At 43.3% G+C, this 23,897-nt stretch overlaps 1 protein-coding gene and 1 long non-coding RNA gene across 2 annotated transcripts in view; both read left to right on the top strand.

Moving 5' to 3' along the window:
- Nucleotides 1-5,053, top strand: part of LOC143788415 (uncharacterized) — a 37,661-nt gene extending 32,608 nt beyond the window's left edge. The window contains exons 2-3 of the long non-coding RNA XR_013218626.1: nucleotides 2,443-2,593; nucleotides 4,951-5,053. This is a non-coding gene — a long non-coding RNA (uncharacterized LOC143788415). The remainder of the gene's footprint in view (nucleotides 1-2,442; nucleotides 2,594-4,950) is intronic.
- LOC143788823 (uncharacterized) overlaps nucleotides 1-23,897 on the top strand; it is a 202,936-nt gene that overhangs the window by 103,704 nt on the left and 75,335 nt on the right. The window lies entirely within an intron of this gene.

Raw genomic sequence — 23,897 nt, 5'->3', positions numbered from 1 at the left:
CTAAATTTGGTATTTTGAAAGAAATTAAGGCTTGTCTCAAGGAGGCATTGGATGCAGGTACGATTGATCAGGACCCGTATGAATTCCTACTTGAAGAAAACCCACGCACCCCGGTGCTATATATAACACCAAAAATTCATAAAACCCTAATCAACCCCCCGGGACGTCCTATAGTCTCGGGGGTGGGGTCAATCTTTAATAAAATGGGTATCTTTTTAGATAGGATATTCAATCCTATGGCCAAGAAATGTAAATCATATATTAGAGACACAACCGATTTCCTAAGCAAATTGGAGGCACTACAAATTGAGGGGGATGTCATTCTAGCATCCTTCGATGTAGTGTCACTATACACTTCAATAGACCATGAACAGGGCTTGAAGGCAGTGGGTAAGAAATTGGGTTCTAGTAACTATACATCCGAGGGCAGAATTTTTCTATTAAAAATGTTAGAGATTATCTTGAAACGAAACTACTTCTTGTTTGGTGACGCGTTTTATACGCAAAAACGCAGTACAGCCATGGGGGCCAATATGGCCCCCGCATATGCTAATTTGGTCATGGAAGTCCTGGAGGAGGACTTCATCTATGTGTCCCACCACTTTCGACATGTTTTGAGGTGGTGGAGATACATAGATGATGTCTTCCTCCTGTGGACGGGCACACAGGGTGGACTGGAAGAATTCTTCCGATTCTTGAACACCATAGATGATACTATCAAATTCACATTGGGAACATCGAAAAAAGAGATTCAGTTTCTTGATGTACTTGTCAGTCTAAGGGAGGGGCGGTTGAGTACCACACTCTTTGTAAAAAATACAGACAGAAACAATCTGTTATTGTATGATAGTCAACATCCGCGGTCTATGGTTAAATCCATTCCTCTTAGCCAACTACTCAGGGTTAGGTGAATAGTCAAAGAAGAGGAGGAGATAGGCACAGTGGTGGATTCATTAGTTAAAAAATTTTTGGATAGAGGATACCCTATAAGTTTATTAGAATTAACAAAAAACAAGGTACTATGTGAAAACAGGATGGAACTTATTCATCCAAAGAGGAAGCATAGACGTGAAATAAAAAATAAAAGAGTTCCATTTGTTACCACATATGGCGAGGAGAGTAGGGAAGAAAAACAAGGATCAAACTCCTTACTACAATCAATGTCTGTTAATATATTCAGCCTACCTTTAGGGGGACATATCGCTCATGGAGGAAGCAATGTGCTGTCGGCGTTCTATCTTGGCTACTGCGCAAGTCACACCACTACTACTATGCATCCTGGTCACATGTAAGGAAGGAGGCCAATAAGCGTCAGGCGTTTTGCGCATGAATATATTAACAGACATTGATTGTAGTAAGGAGTTTGATCCTTGTTTTTAATGGTACACCGCTGGCACTAATACACTTTATGATTGTTTGTAATTACTTGTAAATTTATAATGTTCACTGATTGGCTATATTCAGAGGATGGTAGGGGTATTTCCCTATATATACGCTGTACAAAGGATTGTTCACTGCTTGAGAATGGCTCAGTTAGAGCCGAAACGTTGCATGGAGAGGTGGGCTTAATAAACACCTGCACATTTTTTCAAAGAATATGGAGTGCTGCCTGCTTTTGTGATACTTATGGACTAATGACAACTGATGGATGGGTTGTTCAGGCTCTGCACCCGAAGCTAAGTATAAGATTTGTGCTGTTCCAATTTTTTCTATTATGCCGATGTCTGGAAAATTTTGCACATATATAGTTTATCTATTGACTTTCTCTAACATCCTTAAGCCATTTTTTGGGAACATGGATACATTTACCATGGACCCGGGGGTTTTCAACTATACGGTTGAAGACGAGAAACGCATTTTGAACAACATAGAGGGGGATGCAGTTTTCTTGAAGATACCCTCACAGACCGATATGAAGCATAAGTATTTGAATGACATGAAGCGGTTGATTAGCTCACAGTTACATCTAACTACGTTGGGGCATTATCTAAGGGAGCGCAAGATACCTAGAGGTCTTAGATCAAATATACGCCCAAATTTGTTCCCTGGGAATGTGGCATTTTGCAGTAGATTTGCATAGATTTCTAATAAGTACGCTATGGATATTATGCTATTGAATGTTGAATTTCTGCAAGAAGAGGTTAAAAAGATACAGCGTAATACAGAGGATATGGAGAGAAAGATGCAGGAAATTCTTAATAAAGATGAGTGGACAATGTTTAAAGATAAAGCGGATAAAGATATGTGCAAATTTCGTGGAGAATTAGAAGAAACAAAAAGAAAAAAATGGAGTCGTGATAGTGGAGACTATGAGACTGGTCGTATTTATTCCTGGCAAACGGATAATTCAAAAACACCTTGGAAGAAAAGAGGTCCTTTGGGAATAAAAGAAATGTTTGTTAATAATAATGGCTGTACAAATAACGGTTATGTTCCCTATAGATCCAATGAACACCCCAGAGGAAGAAAAAGGCGTAGAGGCAGGCGTCAGCATCGGCGGCAAAAAGAAATCAGAAAAAAACAAAACTCAACCCCAGAAAGTACTAAACCTCAGAAAGAGGGAACAGAACTTATAGTAAATATCTCCAAAAAGGTACTAACGGACATGCATATCTCTGTGTTAAGTAAGGGACTAAGTTTCAGCCCATGTTCACATATAGACTGGTTTGAACTGCAATTAGACCTTGAGCGGTTCTTTAGACAGATAAAGTTAAGAGATTGGTTCCATGACAAAGATAATACTGAGAAGGCTAAATTCAGTGAGTTTGATCTTAAAGGGGTAGAACTAAGGAAAGGAAGTAAGTTTATACCACCTACAAGCCCAGTTGTGATTGAGGCCTTTGAAAAAGCAGTAAGGCTTGATATTGAGCAGCTGAGAAACAAGACAGTTAAAGAGTTTTCACACCCAAATATCCGTAAGGAAGAATTTGAGGCATTGCAGGAACTTGTCCATGACGGCGACATAGTGATAAAACCCGCAGACAAAGGGGGAGCAGTCGTCGTCATGGACAAGGAAATGTATATTACTGAAATTTTGAGACAACTAAGTGATGAGGATGTATACCTGAGAATGGATGGTGACCCTAAATTTGGTATTTTGAAAGAAATTAAGGCTTGTCTCAAGGAGGCATTGGATGCAGGTACGATTGATCAGGACCCGTATGAATTCCTACTTGAAGAAAACCCACGCACCCCGGTGCTATATATAACACCAAAAATTCATAAAACCCTAATCAACCCCCCGGGACGTCCTATAGTCTCGGGGGTGGGGTCAATCTTTAATAAAATGGGTATCTTTTTAGATAGGATATTCAATCCTATGGCCAAGAAATGTAAATCATATATTAGAGACACGACCGATTTCCTAAGCAAATTGGAGGCACTACAAATTGAGGGGGATGTCATTCTAACATCCTTCGATGTAGTGTCACTATACACTTCAATAGACCATGAACAGGGCTTGAAGGCAGTGGGTAAGAAATTGGGTTCTAGTAACTATACATCCGAGGGCAGAATTTTTCTATTAAAAATGTTAGAGATTATCTTGAAACGAAACTACTTCTTGTTTGGTGACGCGTTTTATACGCAAAAACGCGGTACAGCCATGGGGGCCAATATGGCCCCCGCATATGCTAATTTGGTCATGGAAGTCCTGGAGGAGGACTTCATCTATGTGTCCCACCACTTTCGACATGTTTTGAGGTGGTGGAGATACATAGATGATGTCTTCCTCCTGTGGACGGGCACACAGGGTGGACTGGAAGAATTCTTCCGATTCTTGAACACCATAGATGATACTATCAAATTCACATTGGGAACATCGAAAAAAGAGATTCAGTTTCTTGATGTACTTGTCAGTCTAAAGGAGGGGCGGTTGAGTACCACACTCTTTGTAAAAAATACAGACAGAAACAATCTGTTATTGTATGATAGTCAACATCCGCGGTCTATGGTTAAATCCATTCCTCTTAGCCAACTACTCAGGGTTAGGCGAATAGTCAAAGAAGAGGAGGAGATAGGCACAGTGGTGGATTCATTAGTTAAAAAATTTTTGGATAGAGGATACCCTATAAGTTTATTAGAATTAACAAAAAACAAGGTACTATGTGAAAACAGGATGGAACTTATTCATCCAAAGAGGAAGCATAGACGTGAAATAAAAAATAAAAGAGTTCCATTTGTTACCACATATGGCGAGGAGAGTAGGGAAGTGGCCAATGTGATAAGCAAGCATTGGGGTATGCTAGGTAAATGTTTGCCGGCGATAAAAGAATTGCAATTTCCGCCTTTATATTCCTATAGACGAAATAAAAACATCAAGGATTATTTGATCAAGTCCGATATTGGCCCAACAAGGAAAAGTAAGCAATTATCTCTTACGGGGGTAGATAAAACTGGTTGTTTCCCATGCTTAAACTGTGTGAATTGCACCTATATGAGTAAGGGTGCAACATTTGAACATCCAAGAACAGGGAAAATATATGGCATTAAACATTATTTGACATGTAGCTCTGATTATGTTGTATATCTCCTAATGTGTCCTTGTAAGTTGTGGTACGTCGGAGAAACGACGTGTGAGTTCAAAGTACGAATGAACCAGCATCGATACTCTATTACAAAAAGAAGGACCAATCTCCCGGTCCCCAAACACTTTGTGGAATGCAATCATTTGGAGAAGGATTTAAAATTTAAAATAATTGATAGGGTACCTATTAGTAGGAGGGGGGGTGATAGAGAGCTGGACCTCCGCAAAAGAGAACTTATGTGGATATATAAATTAAATACACTTAGGCCTATGGGCCTCAACGCAGATTTTAAATTGCATACAGTTATGTAAAGAAAGTGCGTCCTTGTTGACATTATATGTTGAAACCTGGTAATTGTTTTATATTTGGGGATACTTTGTTTATAGGTATGTCCCTAATTTTATGCTTTATTATTTTTGTCCAGGTACTTTCGCTGTCAAATGTGATGAAAGATCCTATCTGGGGAGACATATGGCTTGGAGGAATGAATAAATCTGATTATGTTGTTATCAAAACGAAATTGACCGTAAAATAATCTACTAACAATAGTGTAAAAATAATATACATCATTCATGTGGATGGTGGGAGGCTAATAAATAATAACTCAAAATATTCCCTTGTCTTTTTTAAATTTTTCTGTTTGGTATTTTATAGGGTGGCCAATAACGGGCTAGGTGCAATAAGTTCACTGGTGGATTCCAAAAGAATTATTTTTTTATGTGCAGCAATGTGCCAAGCAGCCACCCCCTCCATTAGTTTGGTAGGCCGTGAGTGGCTGCCTCATCGGTTATGCTGCACCTGTGTTTATTTCATCTTGACCACATGGGTCCACTGCATCCTGATAGTGCATTTGTTTGGAGGCCTAGGCAGGTAAGCATCTCTGCCATGTTTTGCTGTTTTTCTCATTTTTGGAGGATCTCTGAATCCTCTTTTTGTGCTTTTAGCTATTTTAGAGTTTGGATTCCAAAAGCGCCACAATTGTTCATATAAGCTTGGACGATCGTGCTACTGCTATGCAGGAGTCAAGAGTGGAGGCGCCGTGCCCGGAGGGGTGGGACGCACCATCTAGACACTGTCTGATGGCCAGATGAGAGTCTGAATTAAGACTCTGTCTGGTGGGTCAAAGCAGGATTATGCACGATTTATATTGGTCCATATGGCAGGAGGTGTATTGCCTCTGTGAACTCCTAAGAGGCATTAATGGTCTATATTGTGTGGTCTTGAAAAAGATACATATCCCAGTGATAACTCTGAATAACATATAATATGGATATACTGTTTTTATAGTCTATGAGTTAGCATTTATAAGTAAAAAAGACGTTTTGACTAATACCATATATGCCACTATCAAAATGATGCCCATAGGTGCCTTTGTGCACATGAACAATATGCCACACTTAAGATGGTGGTTTAGATAGTACCACCTTATCCTATTATTAAAATGGCAATCGTAGGTGCCACAGTGCACAAAATAAGTATGTTATGTCCGCAGTGATGCTTGAGAGTTCCGTCTGCTATTTTAATATATATTTGAGTTTGTGCGCTACAGCGCATGCCCAATACGCTATTGAATCATAGATTTGATTCCACAACTAATATGGCGATTTCAAGCGCTACTGCGCATGCGCGAAACACCAGACGCTTATTGGCCTCCTTCCTTACATGTGACCAGGATGCATAGCAGTAGTGGTGTGACTTGCGCAGTAGCCAAGATAGAACGCCGACAGCACATTGCTTCCTCCATGAGCGATATGTCCCCCTAAAGGTAGGCTGAATATATTAACAGACATTGATTGTAGTAAGGAGTTTGATCCTTGTTTTTAATGGTACACCGCTGGCACTAATACACTTTATGATTGTTTGTAATTACTTGTAAATTTATAATGTTCACTGATTGGCTATATTCAGAGGATGGTAGGGGTATTTCCCTATATATACGCTGTACAAAGGATTGTTCACTGCTTGAGAAAGGCTCAGTTAGAGCCGAAACGTTGCATGGAGAGGTGGGCTTAATAAACACCTGCACATTTTTTCAAAGAATATGGAGTGCTGCCTGCTTTTGTGATACTTATGGACTAATGACAACTGATGGACGGGTTGTTCAGGCTCTGCACCCGAAGCTAAGTATAAGATTTGTGCTGTTCCAATTTTTTCTATTATATATATATATATATGTCAGTGAGACACATATATATATTTATATTTAATTCAGCGCTAGATAGCAGAAAAGCTGGTAATTCAATTGCCGGCTTTTCCTATCTCCTTCACAAACCCGACAGGATATGAGACATGGTTTACATACAGTAAACCATCTCATATCCCTTCTTTTATTACATATTCCTCTTTACTAATGTAAGAAGTGTCTCTGTAAAATTTTGGGGCTCTAGCTATTAAAGGGTTAAATCCCAGAAAAAATTGGTGTGGGCTCCCGTGCAATTTTCTCCGCCAGAGTGGGAAAGCCAGTGACTGAGGGCAGATATTAATAGCCTAGAGAGGGACCATGGTTATAGGACCCCCCCTGGCTAAAAACATCTGCCCCCAGCCACCCCAGAAAAGGCACATCTGGAAGATGCGCCTATTCTGGCACTTAGCCGCTCTTCCCACTCCCGTGTAGCGGTGGGATATGGAGTAATGAAGGGGTAATGTCACCTTGCTATTGTAAGGTGACATTAAGCCAGGTTAATAATGGAGAGGCGTCAATTCTTACACCTATCCATTATTAATCCAATAGTACGAAATGGTTAATAAAACACACGCACATTATTAAAAAGCATTTTAATGAAATAAAGACACATGGTGTTTTAATATTTTATTATACTCTTAATCCACCTGAAGACCCTTGTCACCTTTAACAAAGTTAAAAAAAAACCAACAATATGCCATACCTTCCGTCGTTCAGTCTTGTCCCACGCTGTAAATCCATCTGTACGGCTTAAATCATTTTACACCCAGGAGCTCTGCTAATGCAGCTGTGCTCCTGTCTGTAAAACTTGGTGAATGAATGGAATGCAGGGGAATGTACTGTAGTTACCGCGAGTCGCGGTGATGCGCCCTCTGCTGGATGAACTCATATGAAACTCGAGCGTAAGAAAATATTCTGAAAAGTTCCCAGGCTCGAAGAAGGTGATCTCGCACCGAAACGTGCGTTGGGGAGTGAGGTCTGGGACGTCTGTCTTTGCGCAAATATGGGTAATTACTATCCTTAAACTCTTGTTTTCTGTGGCCAATACTTTAGACACTAAGCTAACATGGGTTGTTTGGACTCTTTGGACTGTGTCTAGTGGCTGAGTCTGGTTTAGGTGTTAAATATCCACAGGGATTTGCATGACTCAGATGCTCTCTATTAGTTTGAGCACAGCCCAACACTGAGCAATCTATTATCCAACCCTAGCTTCCTCTATATAAGTGGTGTCAAGCACCAGATTTATTTATGCCACAGTAATTTGCATTTGCACCTTAGCCCATACGCTCTGATAAGGCATACCGGCACTCATTTTTCTTGGAATTTTATATCACTTACCTCATATTGTTATATTGTTTACTAATTGCTCATTGGAATTGTGTACACTCTGTGCACAAAATTGATTTTATTGTTTGTACATGTGATTTAATAAAGTTTCAGTATGTTTTGTAATCACTGGCATTTGACTCTAGTTTCTCCGGTAGTTCAATTTTATTGTTGAGTCGCTTTTTGCTCTTTGTTTGAACATGCAATTTAGCATATGCATGCAATTATATGCATGGTAAAATCCTCTAATAATGATGTTTTGGGGACTATTTGTTCAATGGATTGTCACCTGTATGGGGAGGCTATTCTCTTATATCTCAGGTCAGTTAAAAGACGTATTGGCTGTCATTAAGGGATTAAAAATGATACTTTGGTTTATGAAATCCGTCTTGTGTTTGTTGTTTAATCTTTATTTGCAGTTTTCAGTTAATTAGATTCTGGCGCTTCGGGACAGTACTGTGGGAGGGCTTTCTGTATGGCTTATCAGTGATCAGTGATCCTTCAGTAACCTGCCCCCTATTTGACATGCAGATTGTAAAAAACTGATGCACGGGATTGTTTTTTTTTACGGATCCGTCGAAGCAGCTGTTGCTGGAATTTAAAGGAAGAGAGAGACCCTGAATAGAAAAATGGGTTAAATTAAGGGAATAGAAATTCTTCCAGGCATGCTCAGTTTCAAAAAATGGAATCCACCGCTGGATTCCGTCTTTTTAACGGACAGCGACATATTCTGCGCCCATAGGCTTCCATTATAGCCAACGACTGACAGTGCAGGATCCGTCGCTGTCTGCTTTTCGACGTACACAAAAAACGTTACTATGTCCGTTGTCTCCGGGCGACGGACACAGACCTTTACGACGGATCCGTCAAACAATGGATGAAACGGAAGGTCATCCGTCACAATCCGTCGCTAATACAAGTCTATGAGAAAAAAACGGATCCAGCAGAAGCAAAAAGACTGAAGTGTGAAAGATGCCTAAGAGGAGTAAGCTTCTTAATGAATTAGGGGCATCTTGCAACTGGTAGTGGCATACATTTCTGGCATAAATTATACCCCTACAGTGGAGTAAATTTTTTATGAACTTGCCAGGCAGACTTCGCTATGCTCTGTCCAAGCTTCACCACTTTAGTAGAGATTGCCAGGACTGGCATAAAAAAACACCAAAAGTCGCAATATTTTTTGTGAAAATGTGACTTGCATAAAAATCGTAACATTTCCAGGTTTTTTACTCCAGCAAAGTGGTAAAAACATCTTGATTATAAATAGTGAGCAAACGTGCTCGCCAATGCTCGTTACTCGCCCGAGTATCACTATGCTTGGTGTACTCGGCGAGCAGTGAGCATTTCCGGGATTATTCGGTGGTAACTGGTGTCTCCACCCAGCGTTTTTGGCGGACTTTAGAGACCCAATCATGGTACAGGGATTGTCTGCCAGGCCATCTTTGTTGTGGTTGTGCAGTGATTGGCTGGGCTGTACAGCATCATCCCGAGTATAAGAGACCTGGCGCCGCCCTGCTCGCCGCATTCTGCTCCTGTTTTGGCGAGAGTAGGGAGAGCTGGTGCCGAAATAGGGTCAGAAAAATGGTTTTTAGAGGTAGTGTAGTCCTGCAACTCTTACATCCACAACTCCAGAGGAACCAACAGTCCTTTTTAGAGCTAATTCGTGGGTCCTGATATTGCAGCTCTAGGTAGGCAGGGCACAGCATATCCACATCAGTGCAAGGCCTGCAGGCACTGTATGTGCGTCCATTCCTCCCACTGCATCCCTCCCAAAGCTCCATAACTGTCTGCTGCTGCAGCTTCTTTACTATATACCTAGTTGGATTTTTCTTTTTCCAAAAATTTACCCCCAAAAACCCCAAGAAACCATAGCTTTTCAGGCATACTTGGCATAGTTGTGTGTGCTAGCCTTGTGCCATTTTTTTTTTAAATTCACCTAAAAAGGCCTCATATATCTGCGTGCTCCAACTTTGTGCATTGTAGGCCGGTGGACCCCTTTTTTTTGCTGTCTGAGACTCTAATTCTATACAGAACTATTTAGCTTCCAAAATTACAAAAAGGTATTTCCGTGACAGCCCTCATATATTTGCGTGCTCCAAGTTTGGGCATTGTAGGCCAGTGTACCTCTTTTTGGCTGTCTGATACTGTAATTCTATACAGCATTATTTAACATATATAAAAAAAAGGCCACATATTTGCCAGTGTGGTATTTCCGTTACAGCCCTCATATATCTGCGTGCTCCAAGTTTGGTCATTGTAGGTCGGTGTACCCCTTTTTTGCTGTCCGATACTCTAATTGTATACAGCACTATTTACCTTCCAAAATAAAAAAGGCCACATATTTGCCAGTGTGGTATTTCCGTGACAGCCCTCATATCTGCGTGCTCCAAGTTTGTGCATTGTAGGTCGGTGTACCCCTTTTTTTGCTTGTCTGAGACTCTAATTCTATACAGCACTATTTAGCTTCCAAAATTACAAAAAAGCCACATAATTGCCAGTGTGTTATCACTGTCAGAACTCTGATGTATTTGTGGCCAACAAAATGTAGAAATTCAGGCCTACATTCAGCTTTATTTGATGTCTGTTACCCTAGTTCGGTACACTATTTTAGTTTAAAAAATTAACAAATACAGGTCACATATCGAACAATGTGGTATCTCATTAAAAATACTTAATAATACTTTCAAGTTGTTATGGCTGCCTCATGACTGTGTTAAATGCTCCAACTCCAACCATCATCGTCTTCTGCCTAGAGGCAGTCAATGCGCACATAGAAAGTCTGAGGAGCAGAGTGTGAAAGCTTTTGAGGTGTTGTACTCTGTCTCAGTATTACGAAGGTATGTGCTCCCGCTAATAAAAGCATTACTGCCAGAAAGCAAGGAGCCATGTTCAGAATGACCGCCAGAAAGCGAAGCATGACCGTGAGTACAGCGCACGTTCGCAGTAGAGAGACAGTTCATGTTCCGTGTTCAGCTTTGCAAAACAATAAAGGGCACAGAGCAATGACAGAGGACGTTGGTACGGTCAGCAAGGTACTCAGCATTTTCCAAAACAAAGCACTCCTTGAGAGTCCTCCATGCCTCAGGGCCAGGGCGATAGGAGGGTGTGAGAAAACTCTCCCCGAACTTCGTCAGTGTTCCACTGCCTCTGCTGGATTGGAGTTGTGTCTCTCTCACCTGTACTACTTGCTTGGCCAATGAACTGTGACCTCTTCTGCCAGCGTTTCCAGATGGGAATTGTTTTAATAATTCAGTAGGAAGTGCCCTATGGTCCACCAAAATTTTACTACACCTGTCTGCCTCTGGAATAAGAGAAATAAAGTTCTTCTTGTAGCGTGGGTCTGGAAGTGTCACCAATCAGTATTCCCTGTCACCCAAAATTTTGAGAAAGCGAGGGTGATGGGAAAGGCAGCGGAACATAAATTCAGCATGCGTGCAAGACTGCTAACAGTCGATACTTCCGTGTCATCACCAAGAGGACAACTGACCATGCTCTCCTCCTCCTCTTTGTCCTCAGGCCTCCACAACTTTCAACAAACCTAAGTAATATCATTGTAAATACATCCTTGTAAATACATTCCCCTGTAGTTTTTATCTCCCCCACCTCATTGTAGATACAGTTATATGAAAAAGTTTGGGCACCCCTATTAATCTTAAGCTTAATGTATTATAAAATTTGTTTTTTTTTTGCAACAGCTATTTCAGTTTCATATATCTAATAACTGTTGGACACAGTAATGTTTCTGCCTTGAAATGAGGTTTATTGTACTAACAGAAAATGTGCAATCTGCATTCAAACAAAATTTGACAGGTGCATAAGTATGGGCACCTCACCAGAAAAGTGACATTAATATTTAGTAGATCCTTCTTTTGCAAAAATAACAGCCTCTAGTCGCTTCCTGTAGCTTTTAATGAGTTCCTGGATCCTGGATGAAGGTATTTTTGACCATTCCTCTTTATAAAACAATTCCAGTTCAGTTAAGTTTGATGGTCGCCGAGCATGGATAGCCCTCTTCAAATGATCCCACAGATGTTCAATGATATTCAGGTCTGGGGACTGGGATGGCCATTCCAGAACAGTGTAATTGTTCCTCTGCATGAATGCCTGAGTAGATTTGGAGCAGTGTTTTGGATCATTGTCTTGCTGAAAGATCCATCCCCTGCGTAACTTCAACTTTGTCACTGATTCATGAACATTATTGTCAAGAATCTGCTGATATTGAGAGGAATCCATGCGTCCTGTTGTGAACTCTGTTTTCGGGCTCCCTCTTGTGGTCACAGGTGGTATTGTGTGAGTTTTGTTTTTGGGCTCCCCCTGGTGGCTTTGTTTGTTATCCTGCGGGTCTGTGGCTGGATCAGCTGCCTCGTTATGCACTAGGGAGTTTCCTATTTAGCTCTGCTTCACCTCCACTTGTTGCCGGCTGTCGATGTATTCAGTGCTATTCTGATCTCCCCTGATTATCTTCGTTTTCAGTCTCTTCTGGAGAAGCTAAGTTTCTGTTTGATTATTTTTTGCTCATCAGTCTGCAATATGATTTCTGTGTATGATGAGTTTAGTCCAGCTTGCTAATATGTGAGTTCTTGCTGCTGGTAAGCTCTGGGGTACGGAGTTGCTTCCCCCGCACCGTTAGTTGGTGCGGGGGCTCGAGCAATCTCTGCGTGGATATTTTGCTTAGGGTTTTCTATTGACCGCACAGCTCCCTTCCTATTTTCTGCTATCTAGTGTTAGCGGGCCTCATTTGCTAAATCTATTTCATCTCTGCGTTTGTGCTTTCCCCTTAACTCACCGTTAATGTTTGTGGGGGGCTTTTCTATATCTTTGGGGTCATTTCTCTGAGGCAAGTAAGGACTTTACTTTCCCTCTAGGAATAGGTAGTTTCTCAGGCCGTGAAGAGACGTCTAGGATTTCCAGGTAACGTTCCATGGCTGCCTATAGTTGTTTGCGGATAGGATCAGGTTGCGGTCAATCCAGATACCACTTCCCCAGAGCTGGTCATCGGTTTAGTTACTTAGCTAGTCTAACTTGCGATCCTTGCCACTAGGATCATAACAGCATCCCTCAACTTTAACAAGATTCCCGATGCCGGCATTGGCCACACAGCCCCAAAGCATGATGGAACCTTAACCAAATTTTACTGTGGGTAGCAAGTGTTTTTCTTGGAATGCTGTGTTTTTTTTGCCGCCATGCATAACGCCTTTTTGTATGACCAAACAACTCAATCTTGGTTTCATCAGTCCACAGAACCTTCTTCCAAAAAGAAATTGGCTTCTCCAAATGTGCTTTTGCATACCTCAGCCGACTTGTGGCGTGCTTGCAGAAACGGCTTCTTTCGCATCACTTTCCCATACAGCTTCTCCTTGTGCAAAGTACGTTGTATAGTTGACCGATGCACAGTAACACCACCTGCAGCAAGTTGATGCTGCAGCTCTCTGGAGGTGGTCTGAGGATTGTCCTTGACTGATCTCACCATTCTTCTCTGCCTTTCTGATGTTTTCCTTGGCCTGCCACTTCTGGCCTTAACAAGAACTGTACCTGTGTTCTTCCATTTCCTTACTATGTTCCTCACAGTGGAAATTGACAGGTTAAATCTCTGAGACAGCTTTTTGTATCCTTCCCCTGAACAACTATGTTGAATAATCTTTGTTTTCAGATCATTTGACAGTTGTTTTGAGGAGCCCATGATGCCACTCTTCAGAGGAGATTCAAACAGGAGAACAACTTGCAAGTGGCCACTTTAAGTAGCTTTTCTCATGATTGCATACACCTGGCTATGAAGTTCAAAGCTCAATGAGGTTACAAAACCAAATAAAGTGCTTTAGTAAGTCAGTAAAAAGTAGGTAGGAGTATTTAAAACAAGAAAATGATAAGGGTGCCCATACTTATACCTGTCAAATTTTGTTTGAATGCAGATTGCACATTTTCTGTTAGTACAATAAACCTCATTTCAAGACAGAAACATTACTGTGTCCAACAGTTATTAGATATATGAAACTGAAATACCTGTTGCAAAAAAACAAATTTTATAAAACATTAAGCTTAAAGGGAACCTATCACCCCGTTTTTTAAAGATTAGATAAAAATAGTGTGAAATAGGGGCAGAGCTGGGCTTTACATTACTGCCTTTTTGGTGCCTTTACACCCCCGTTAGGCTGCCGAAATACCTTTGTGAAGTGGCCGTTTTCTGCTGTCACTCAAGTTGGTCAGGTCAGATGGGCGTGGTCACAGCGCTGTTTCTCCCCCAGATCAGGCTCATCATTACGTTGGTGGCGTAGTGGTGTGCGCATGTCCAAAGAGAAGATCCACTGCCCAGGAGATTCAAAACAGCGCGGTCTTCGCTATTCGCCGTTTACCGGTGGGCGCGGCCATCTTTCCTGTGGCCGCGCGTGCGCAGATGGAGCGTTCTGCTGCCCGGGGCTTCAGGAAAATGGCCGCCGCGATCTCCATCTGCGCACGCGCGGAATCCCGCGGCCATTTTCCTGAAGCCCCGGGCAGCAGAGCGCTCCATCTGCGCACACGCGGCAACAGGAAAGATGGCCGCGCCCACCGGTAAACGGCGAATAGCGAAGACCGCGCTGTTTTGAATCTCCTGGGCAGTGGATCTTCTCTTTGGACATGCGCACACCACTACGCCACCAACGTAATGATGAGCCTGATCTGGGGGAGAAACAGCGCTGTGACCACGCCCATCCGACCTGACCAACTTGAGTGACAGGACAAAACGGCCACTTCACAAAGGTATTTCGGCAGCCTAACGGGGGTGTAAAGGCACTAAAAAGGCAGTAATGTAAAGCCCAGCTCTGCCCCTATTTCACACTATTTTTATCTAATTTTTAAAAAACGGGGGTGATAGGTTCCCTTTAAGATTAATAGGGGTGCCCAAACTTTTTCATATAACTGTAGAAAGTTGTCACAAGCAGGATGGTTTTTTGGGGGGGTTTAATTTCTGTTCTCATTGTTACTTAGTGTAGATTGTAAGCCGTCACGAGCAGGGTTGTTTTATTTCTGTTTAATTATTGTATTATTGTTATTGTTTTTACTTAGGACTGTTGTGTTTCAAACACTGCCACTGTCATTGCCGCTCATCATCTTGGTGAATTCCTCAAAGTTTTGGAGGATGGTACATATGTCTGACATCCATGTCCACTCCTGAGATCTTATGTGTGAAGTCAGAACTGAATACCAATGGCCTTGTTGATGCTGGTAATCAACAACTGACCTCTTCTGCTCACAAATCCTTTCCAAAATATACAGTGTAGAGTTCCAATGTATGGGGAGGACATCACACACCAGTCGGTGAGCCAAAAGCTGCAAGGGCTGCAGAATCAAGGCAAGGGTGGATGAAGCTGTAGCTGACTTTCTAAAATGGGTACGCAGAGCCTCGTACTTTTCCTAGCAGATCTGGCACCTCCGTGTCGCTTTTCAGGAAACGTTGAACAATTAGGTTAATCACATGGGCCCGGCATGGCACGTGTGTGAGCTTGCCTTGACACAGAGCAGCCACCAGGTTCTAGCCATTGTCACACACGACCATGCCTGGCTGTAGGTTCAGTGGTGTCAGCCACAGATCTGCCTGAGACCCTATGATATGATCGCGTTGCTCCGAGCGTCTCCTCCATCCTCCTCCCTGCAGGCCCCGGATCCAAGATGGCCGCGGGGCTCCTTCCGGGTCCTCCAGGGAGGTGGCTTGCAAGTGCCTGCACAGAACAGGCACCGGCAAGCCTCCTGCAGTGCCTGTCAGATTGCATCCGTAACGATTCGACCTATAAAACTGTCCCACTAGTTAACCCCTTCAGTGAACACTGTAAAAAAAAACAATAGGTAAAAAACAATGCTTTATCATCATACTGCTGAACAAAAGGTGGAATAACACGCGATCAAAAAGACGGATATAAATAAACATTGTACCACCGAAAACGACATCTTGTTCCGCAACAAACGAGCCGCCATACAGCTTCATCACCGAAAAAGTAAAAAAGTTATAGCCCTCAGAATAAAGCGATGCAAAAATAATTATTTTTTCTATAAAATAGTTTTTATTGTATAAAAGCGCCAAAAGATAAAAAAAGATATAAATGAGGTATCTCTGTAATCGTACTGACCTGAAGAATAAAACTGCTTTATCAATTTTACCAAACGCGGAACGGTATAAACTCCCAAACCAAAAGAAATTCACGAATTGCTGGTTTTTGCTCATTCTGCCTAACAAAAATCAGAATAAAAAGCGATCAAAAAATGTCATGTGCCCGAAAATGATACCAATAAAAACATCAACTCGTCCTGCAAAAAAACAAGACCTCACATGACTCTGTGGATCAAAATATGGAAAAATTATAGCTCTCGGAATGTAGTAACGCAAAAAATATTTTTTTGCAATAAAAAGCGTCTTTTAATGTGTGACAGCTGCTAATCATAAAAACCCACTATAAATAGTAAATCAAACCCCACCATTATCACCGCCTTAGTTGGGGAAAAATAATAAAATAAAAAAATGTATTTATTTCCATTTTCCCATTAGGGTTAGGGTTGGGGCTAAAGTTAGGGTTGGGTCTAAAGTTAGGGTTGGGGCTAGAGTTGGGGTTAGGATTGGGTTAGGGGTATGTCAGGGTTAGGGGTATGGTTAGGGTTGGGATTAGGGTTAGGGGTGTGTTGGGGTTAGGGGTGTGGTTAGGGTTGGGATTAGGCTTGGGGGTGTGTTGGGGTTAGGTTTGGAGTTAGAATTGGGAGGTTTCCACTGTTTAGGCACACCAGGGGCTCTGTAAACGCAACATGACTTCGGATCTCAATCCATACAATTCTGCTTTGAAAGAGTAAAACGGTGCTCCTTCCCTTTCGAGCTCTGTCGTGTGCCCAAACAGTGGTTTACCCCCACATATGCGGTATCAACGTACTCAGAACGAATTGGACAATAACTTTTGGGGTTCAATTTCTCCTGTTACCCATGGGAAAATACAAAACTGGGGGCAAAAAATCATTTTTGTGGAAAAATAAAGGATTTTTTTATTTTCAGGGCTCTGTGTTATAAACTTCAGTGAAACACTTGGGGGTTCGAAGTGCTCACCACACATCTAGATAAGTTCCTTGGGGGTCTAGTTTCCAATATGGGGTCACTTGTTGTTGTTAGAGGTCGAGTTCCCGCCTCTGCACAGGGGGAATCTCAGGCCATCTCCGCTGTGGTCTCCCATTCTTCTCCTGCAGCAGTGGAGCCTGCTCAGCGGAGTCATCGGTCCCAGTGTCTCGCTCAGTTTGACACTGTGCAAAGGGTTACTGCTGCCTATCCAGCTTCTGCCATTGTAGCCAGTACTGGGCAGCGGCAAGCAGACACTTTTGGGACTAAGTCCTACTTTTCCCCTTCTGAGCATGCCCAGTATAAGATCTCTCGTTGGAGATCAAGGGTCACATGCTCAGATACTGCAGCAAATCCCATTGGTCCTTTAGGAAGGTCCTGAAGTTGCTCAAGTCCTGTGGCAACCTCCCATTGGTCCTTCTGGGAAGGTCCTGTACTTGCTGCAGCTATAAAAGGTTTGCATGACCGCACGGCCATGCGCTAGTATCAATTCATGTCATGAGTTTTGCGCCAATGTGGTCATACATGTGTGTATTCAGGGCCCCGGCTGAAATAAGCCACTAGAATACCGGCACCACCGGTGAGTAGATTGTGTGTGTGTATGCATTCAGGGCCCCGGCTGAAATAAGCCACTAGAATACCAGCTCCTCTGGTGAGGAGATTGTATGAGTGCCTCTTGTCTGTGTGAATACAGACTGCTATCTGATCGGCAGTTGCTGTGTACTCCTGTGAGCTAAACAATACACAGTGCTTTCTTTATAGGCGACTCTGTTAAGTAACAGAGTTCACTTCTACCGCCATATAGTGCTGCCATTTGCCAGCAGCAGGTTCTCTCCTGCACGGTGGACCCCGGGCTGTGAAAGCACCAAATATCATCTCACTATTTACTCGGTGCGTTCTGCCAGCCCCTAACACATGTGGGAGGTTTCTACTGTTAAGGTACATCAGGGGCTCTGCAAACGCAACATGACGCCCGCACACCATTCCATCAAAGTCTGCATTCCAAAACGCCACTTCTTCCCTTTCGAGCTCTGCCATGCGCCCAAACAATAGTTTTCTCCCACATACGGGGTATCAGTTTACTCAGGACAAATTGTACAACTTTTGGGGTCCAATTTCTCCAGATATCCTTGGGAAAATACAAACTTGGGGGCTAAAAGATAATTTTTGTGGCAAAAAAAATATTTTTTAAATTTTCACGGCTCTACATTATAAACTTCTGTGAAGCACTTGGTGGGTCAAAGTGCTCACCACACATCTAGATAAGTTCCTTAGGGGGGTATACTTTCCAAAATGGTGTCACTTGTGGGGGTTTCAATGTTTAGGCACATCAGGGGCTCTCCAAACGCAACATGGAGTCCCATCTCAATTCCAGTCAATTTTGCATTGAAAATTCAAACGGCGCTCCTTCCATTCTGAGCTCTGCCATGCGCTGTTGTGAACTCTGTTTTTGGGCTCCCTCTTGTGGTCACAAGTGGTACTGTGTGAGTGCTGTCTTTGGGCTCCCTCTGGTGGCTCTTTTTGTCATTCTGCAGGTCTGAGGCTGGTTCAGCTGTCTCGTTATCTGTTAGCTGGTTTCCTATTTAGCTCACCTGGACTTTCAGTGGTTGCCTGCTGTCGATTTATTCAGTGCTATTTTGATCTCTCCTGAATCCCTTCGTTATCAGTCTCGCCAAGAGAAGCTAAGTTTCTGTTTGGTTATTTTTTTCTCATCAGTGTTCAATATGTTTCTTGGTTATTTATTTGTTCTTGTCCAGCTTGCTAATATGTGATTTCCTTGCTTGCTGGTAGCTCTAGGGGGCTGAGTTTCTCCCCTCACACCGTTAGTTGGTGTGGGGGTTCTTGTATTCTCAGCGTGGATATTTTGTATAGGGTTTTTTTACTGACCGCACAGTTCCCTGCCTGTCTTCTGCTATCTAGTATTAGTGGGCCTCATTTGCTGAATCTGATTTCATTTCTACGTTTTGTATTTTCCCCTTACCTCACCGTTATTATTTGTTGGGGGCTTTCTATATCTTTGGGGTCATTTCTCTGAGGCAAGTGAGGTCTTACTTTCTCTATAGGGGTAGGTAGCAAGTTTCTCAGGCTGCGTCGAGACGTCCAGGAATTTAGGCACGTTCACCGGCTACCTTTAGTGTGTTTGTTAGGATCAGGTTTTGCGGTCAGTCCAGTTACCACCTCCCTAGAGCTCGTTCTATGTTCAGTAACTTAGCTAGTTCATTCTGTGATCCTCAGCCACTAAGGATCATAACAGTACAGCAGGCCAAAAAAGTGTTTAATGCATCGCAGAAGTGGGATAAGAGAAGTCCTGAGTACAATTTTTTTTTTTCCTCTCCCTTTGCTGCAGTCTGTCCAGCTTCTCTCATCTCCTTAATCTCTGGGTGGCTTTGAGTTCAGCTGCAGACATGGATATTCAGAGTCTGACTTCTAGTGTGGATCATCTTGCTGCAAGGGTGCAAAGCATTCAGGATTTTGTTGTTCACAGTCCTATGTCTGAGCCAAAAGTACCTATTCCTGAGTTGTTTTCTGGAGATAGATCTAGGTTTCGGAATTTTAAGAATAATTGTAAATTATTTCTTTCTTTGAGACCTCGTTCCTCTGGTGATTCCGCTCAGCAAGTTAGAATTGTTATCTCCCTGTTACGTGGCGACCCTCAAGATTGGGCTTTCTCCCTGGCGCCAGGAGATCCTGCATTGCTGAATGTGTATGCGTTTTTTCTGGCGCTTGGATTGCTTTATGAGGAACCTAATCTTGAGAACCAGGCAGAAAAGGCCTTGCTGGCTCTCTCTCAGGGCCAGGATGAAGCTGAGGTGTATTGTCAAAAATTTCGGAAATGGTCGGTGCTTACTCAATGGAATGAGTGTGCCCTGGCTGCAAATTTCAGAGAAGGTCTTTCTGAAGCCATTAAGAATGTTATGGTGGGGTTCCCCACGCCTGCAAGTCTGAATGACTCAATGGCTTTGGCCATTCAGATTGATCGGCGGTTGCGGGAGCGCAAATCTGCGCACCATCTGGCAGTGTTTTCTGAACAGAGACCGGAGTCTATGCAATGTGACGGAATTCTGACCAGAATTGCGCGGCAAGATCATAGACGTCAAAATGGGTTGTGCTTTTACTGTGGTGATTCAACTCATGTTGTTATCTCAGCATGCTCTAAGCGCGTAAAAAAAATTGCTAAATCTGTCACCATTGGTACTATACAGCCTAAATTCATTTTGTCTGTTACTTTAATTTGTTCTTTGTCTTCCTATTCGGTTATGGCTTTTGTGGATTCAGGTGCTGCCCTGAACCTGATGGATTTGTCGTTTGCCAGGCACTGTGGTTTGGTCCTGGAGCCTTTGGAATTCCCTATTCCACTGAGGGGAATTGATGCTACACCATTGGCTGAGAATAAGCCTCAGTATTGGACTCAAGTGACCATGTGCATGACTCCTGTACATCAGGAGGTGATTCGCTTTCTTGTGCTGCATAATTTGCATGATGTTGTCGTTTTGGGTCTGCCATGGCTGCAGGCTCATAATCCAGTTTTGGATTGGAAAGCTATGTCTGTTTCAAGTTGGGGTTGCCAGGGGATTCATGGCGATGCTCCTTTGGTGTCAATTGCTTCTTCTACTCCTTCTGAGGTCCCTGAGTTTTTGTCGGACTACCAGGATGTATTTGATGAGCCCAGATTCGGTGCCCTGCCTCCTCACAGGGATTGTGATTGTGCTATAAATTTGATTCCTGGTAGTAAGTTCCCTAAGGGACGACTTTTTAATTTGTCTGTACCAGAAAATGCTGCGATGCGGAGTTATATAAAGGAGTCTTTAGAGAAGGGACATATTCGCCCGTCCTCCTCCCCTCTTGGTGCAGGATTCTTTTTTGTGGCCAAGAAGGATGGTTCTCTGAGACCTTGTATAGATTATCATCTTCTAAATAAAATCACGGTCAAATTTCAGTATCCTTTGCCATTATTATCTGATCTGTTTGCTCGGATTAAGAGGTCCAGTTGGTTCACCAAGATAGATCTTCGTGGTGCGTATAACCTTGTGCGTATTAAGCAGGGGGATGAATGGAAAACAGCATTTAATACGCCCGAAGGCCATTTTGAGTACTTGGTGATGCCTTTTGGACTCTCTAATGCTCCTTCTGTGTTCCAGTCCTTCATGCATGACATCTTCCGAGAATATCTGGATAAATTTATGATTGTGTATCTGGATGACATTTTGGTCTTTTCTGAGGACTGGGAGTCCCATGTGAAGCAGGTCAGGATGGTATTTCAGGTCCTGCATGCTAATGCCTTATTTGTGAAGGGCTCAAAATGTCTCTTCGGAGTACAGAAGGTTTCCTTTTTGGGTTTTATTTTTTCTCCTTCTACTATTGAGATGGACCCAGTCAAGGTCCAGGGTATTCATGACTGGACTCAGCCTACATCTGTTAAGAGTCTTCAGAAGTTCTTGGGTTTTGCTAATTTTTACTGTCGCTTCATTGCTAATTTTTCTGGCGTGGTTAAACCCTTGACGGATTTGACCAAGAAGGGTTCTGATGTGACTAATTGGTCTCCTGCGGCCGTGGAAGCCTTTCGGGAGCTGAAGCGCCGGTTTTCTTCGGCTCCAGTTTTGTGTCAGCCTGATGTCTCTCTTCCTTTTCAGGTCGAGGTTGATGCTTCTGAGATTGGAGCAGGGGCTGTTTTGTTGCAGAGAAGCTCTGATTGCTCTGTGATGAAACCTTGTGCTTTCTTTTCAAGAAAGTTTTCGCCTGCCGAGCGGAATTATGATGTTGGTAATCGGGAGTTGTTGGCTATGAAGTGGGCATTTGAGGAGTGGCGACATTGGCTCGAGGGAGCTAAGCATTGTGTGGTGGTCTTGACTGATCACAAAAATCTGATTTATCTCGAGTCTGCCAAGCGGCTGAATCCTAGACAGGCTCGTTGGTCGTTGTTTTTCTCCCGTTTCGATTTCGTGGTCTCGTACCTGCCTGGTTCGAAGAACGTGAAGGCTGATGCTCTTTCTAGGAGTTTTGTGCCTGACTCTCCGGGAGTTTCAGAGCTGGCTGGTATCCTCAGAGAGAGAGTGATTTTGTCTGCCATTTCCCCAGATTTGCGACGAGTGCTGCAGAAATTTCAGGCGGATAGACCTGACCGTTGCCCACCAGAGAGACTGTTTGTCCCAGATAGATGGACCAGCAGAGTTATTTCCGAGGTTCATTCTTCGGTGTTGGCAGGCCATCCTGGGATTTTTGGTACCAGAGATTTGGTGGCTAGGTCCTTCTGGTGGCCTTCCTTGTCGCGGGATGTGCGTTCCTTTGTGCAGTCCTGTGGGATTTGTGCTCGGGCTAAGCCTTGCTGTTCTCGTGCCAGCGGTTTGCTTTTGCCTTTGCCTGTCCCGAAGAGGCCTTGGACGCACATTTCCATGGATTTTATTTCGGATCTTCCAGTCTCTCAGAGAATGTCTGTCATCTGGGTGGTGTGTGATCGTTTTTCCAAAATGGTCCATTTGGTGCCCTTGCCTAAGTTGCCTTCCTCCTCCGATTTGGTTCCTCTATTTTTTCAGAATGTGGTTCGCTTGCATGGCATCCCTGAAAATATTGTGTCTGACAGAGGATCCCAGTTTGTGTCCAGATTTTGGCGGATTTTTTATGCTAAGATGGGCATTGATTTGTCTTTTTCGTCGGCCTTCCATCCTCAGACGAATGGCCAAACCGAGCGAACTAATCAGACCTTGGAAACTTATTTAAGATGTTTTGTTTCTGCTGATCAGGATGATTGGGTGACTTTTTTGCCATTGGCCGAGTTTGCCCTTAATAATCGGGCTAGTTCTGCTACTTTGGTTTCGCCTTTTTTCTGCAATTCTGGTTTTCATCCTCGTTTCTCCTCGGGTCAGGTCGAGCCTTCTGACTGTCCTGGGGTGGATTCTGTGGTGGATAGGTTGCAGCAGATTTGGAACCATGTGGTGGACAATTTGAAGTTGTCACAGGAGAAGGCTCAGCGCTTTGCCAACCGCCGTCGCGGTGTGGGTCCCCGACTTTGTGTTGGGGATTTGGTATGGCTGTCTTCTCGGTATGTTCCTATGAAGGTCTCCTCTCCTAAATTCAAGCCTCGCTTCATCGGTCCTTATAAGTAGGGTTGAGCGAAACGGGTCGTTCATTTTCAAAAGTCGCCGACTTTTGGGTAAGTCGGCGTCTCATGAAACCCGATCCGACCCCTGTGCTTGTCGGCCATGCGGTACGCGACTTTCGCGCCAAAGTCGCGTTTCAATGACGCGAAAAGCGCCATTTCTCAGCCAATGAAGGTGAACACAGAGTGTGGGCAGCGTGATGACATAGGTCCTGGTCCCCACCATCTTAGAGAAGGGCATTGCAGTGATTGGCTTGCTGTCTGCGGCGTCACAGGGGCTATAAAGGGGCGTTCCCGCCGACCGCCATCTCACTGCTGCTGATCTGAGCTTAGGGAGAGGTTGCTGCCGCTTCGTCACAAGCAGTGAGAGCGTTAGGCAGGGTCCATAAACCACCAAACCGCTTGTGCTGTAGCGATTTCCACTGTCCAACACCACCTTCGGTGTGCAGGGACAGTGGAAGCTTAATTTTTTTTTTTTTTCTCTCAGCGCTGTAGCTCATTGGGCTGCCCTAGAAGGCTCCGTGATAGCTGTATTGCTGTGTGTACGCCACTGTGGAAACCAACTGCTTTTTTCAAAGCACATATCCTCTTGTTCCTTCCTTTCTGCACAGCTATCTTTTTTGTTTGTCCACACTTTTTATTTAATTTGTGCATCAGTCCACTCCTATTGCTGCCTGCCATACCTGGCTGAGATTACTGCAGGGA

This window comes from Ranitomeya variabilis, chromosome 8 (genome assembly GCF_051348905.1).
Source record: "Ranitomeya variabilis isolate aRanVar5 chromosome 8, aRanVar5.hap1, whole genome shotgun sequence".
Taxonomy (NCBI): Eukaryota; Metazoa; Chordata; class Amphibia; order Anura; family Dendrobatidae; genus Ranitomeya; species Ranitomeya variabilis.
The sequence above is the reverse complement of the archived record's forward strand: the minus strand, read 5'-3'. Positions and strand labels throughout refer to the sequence as shown.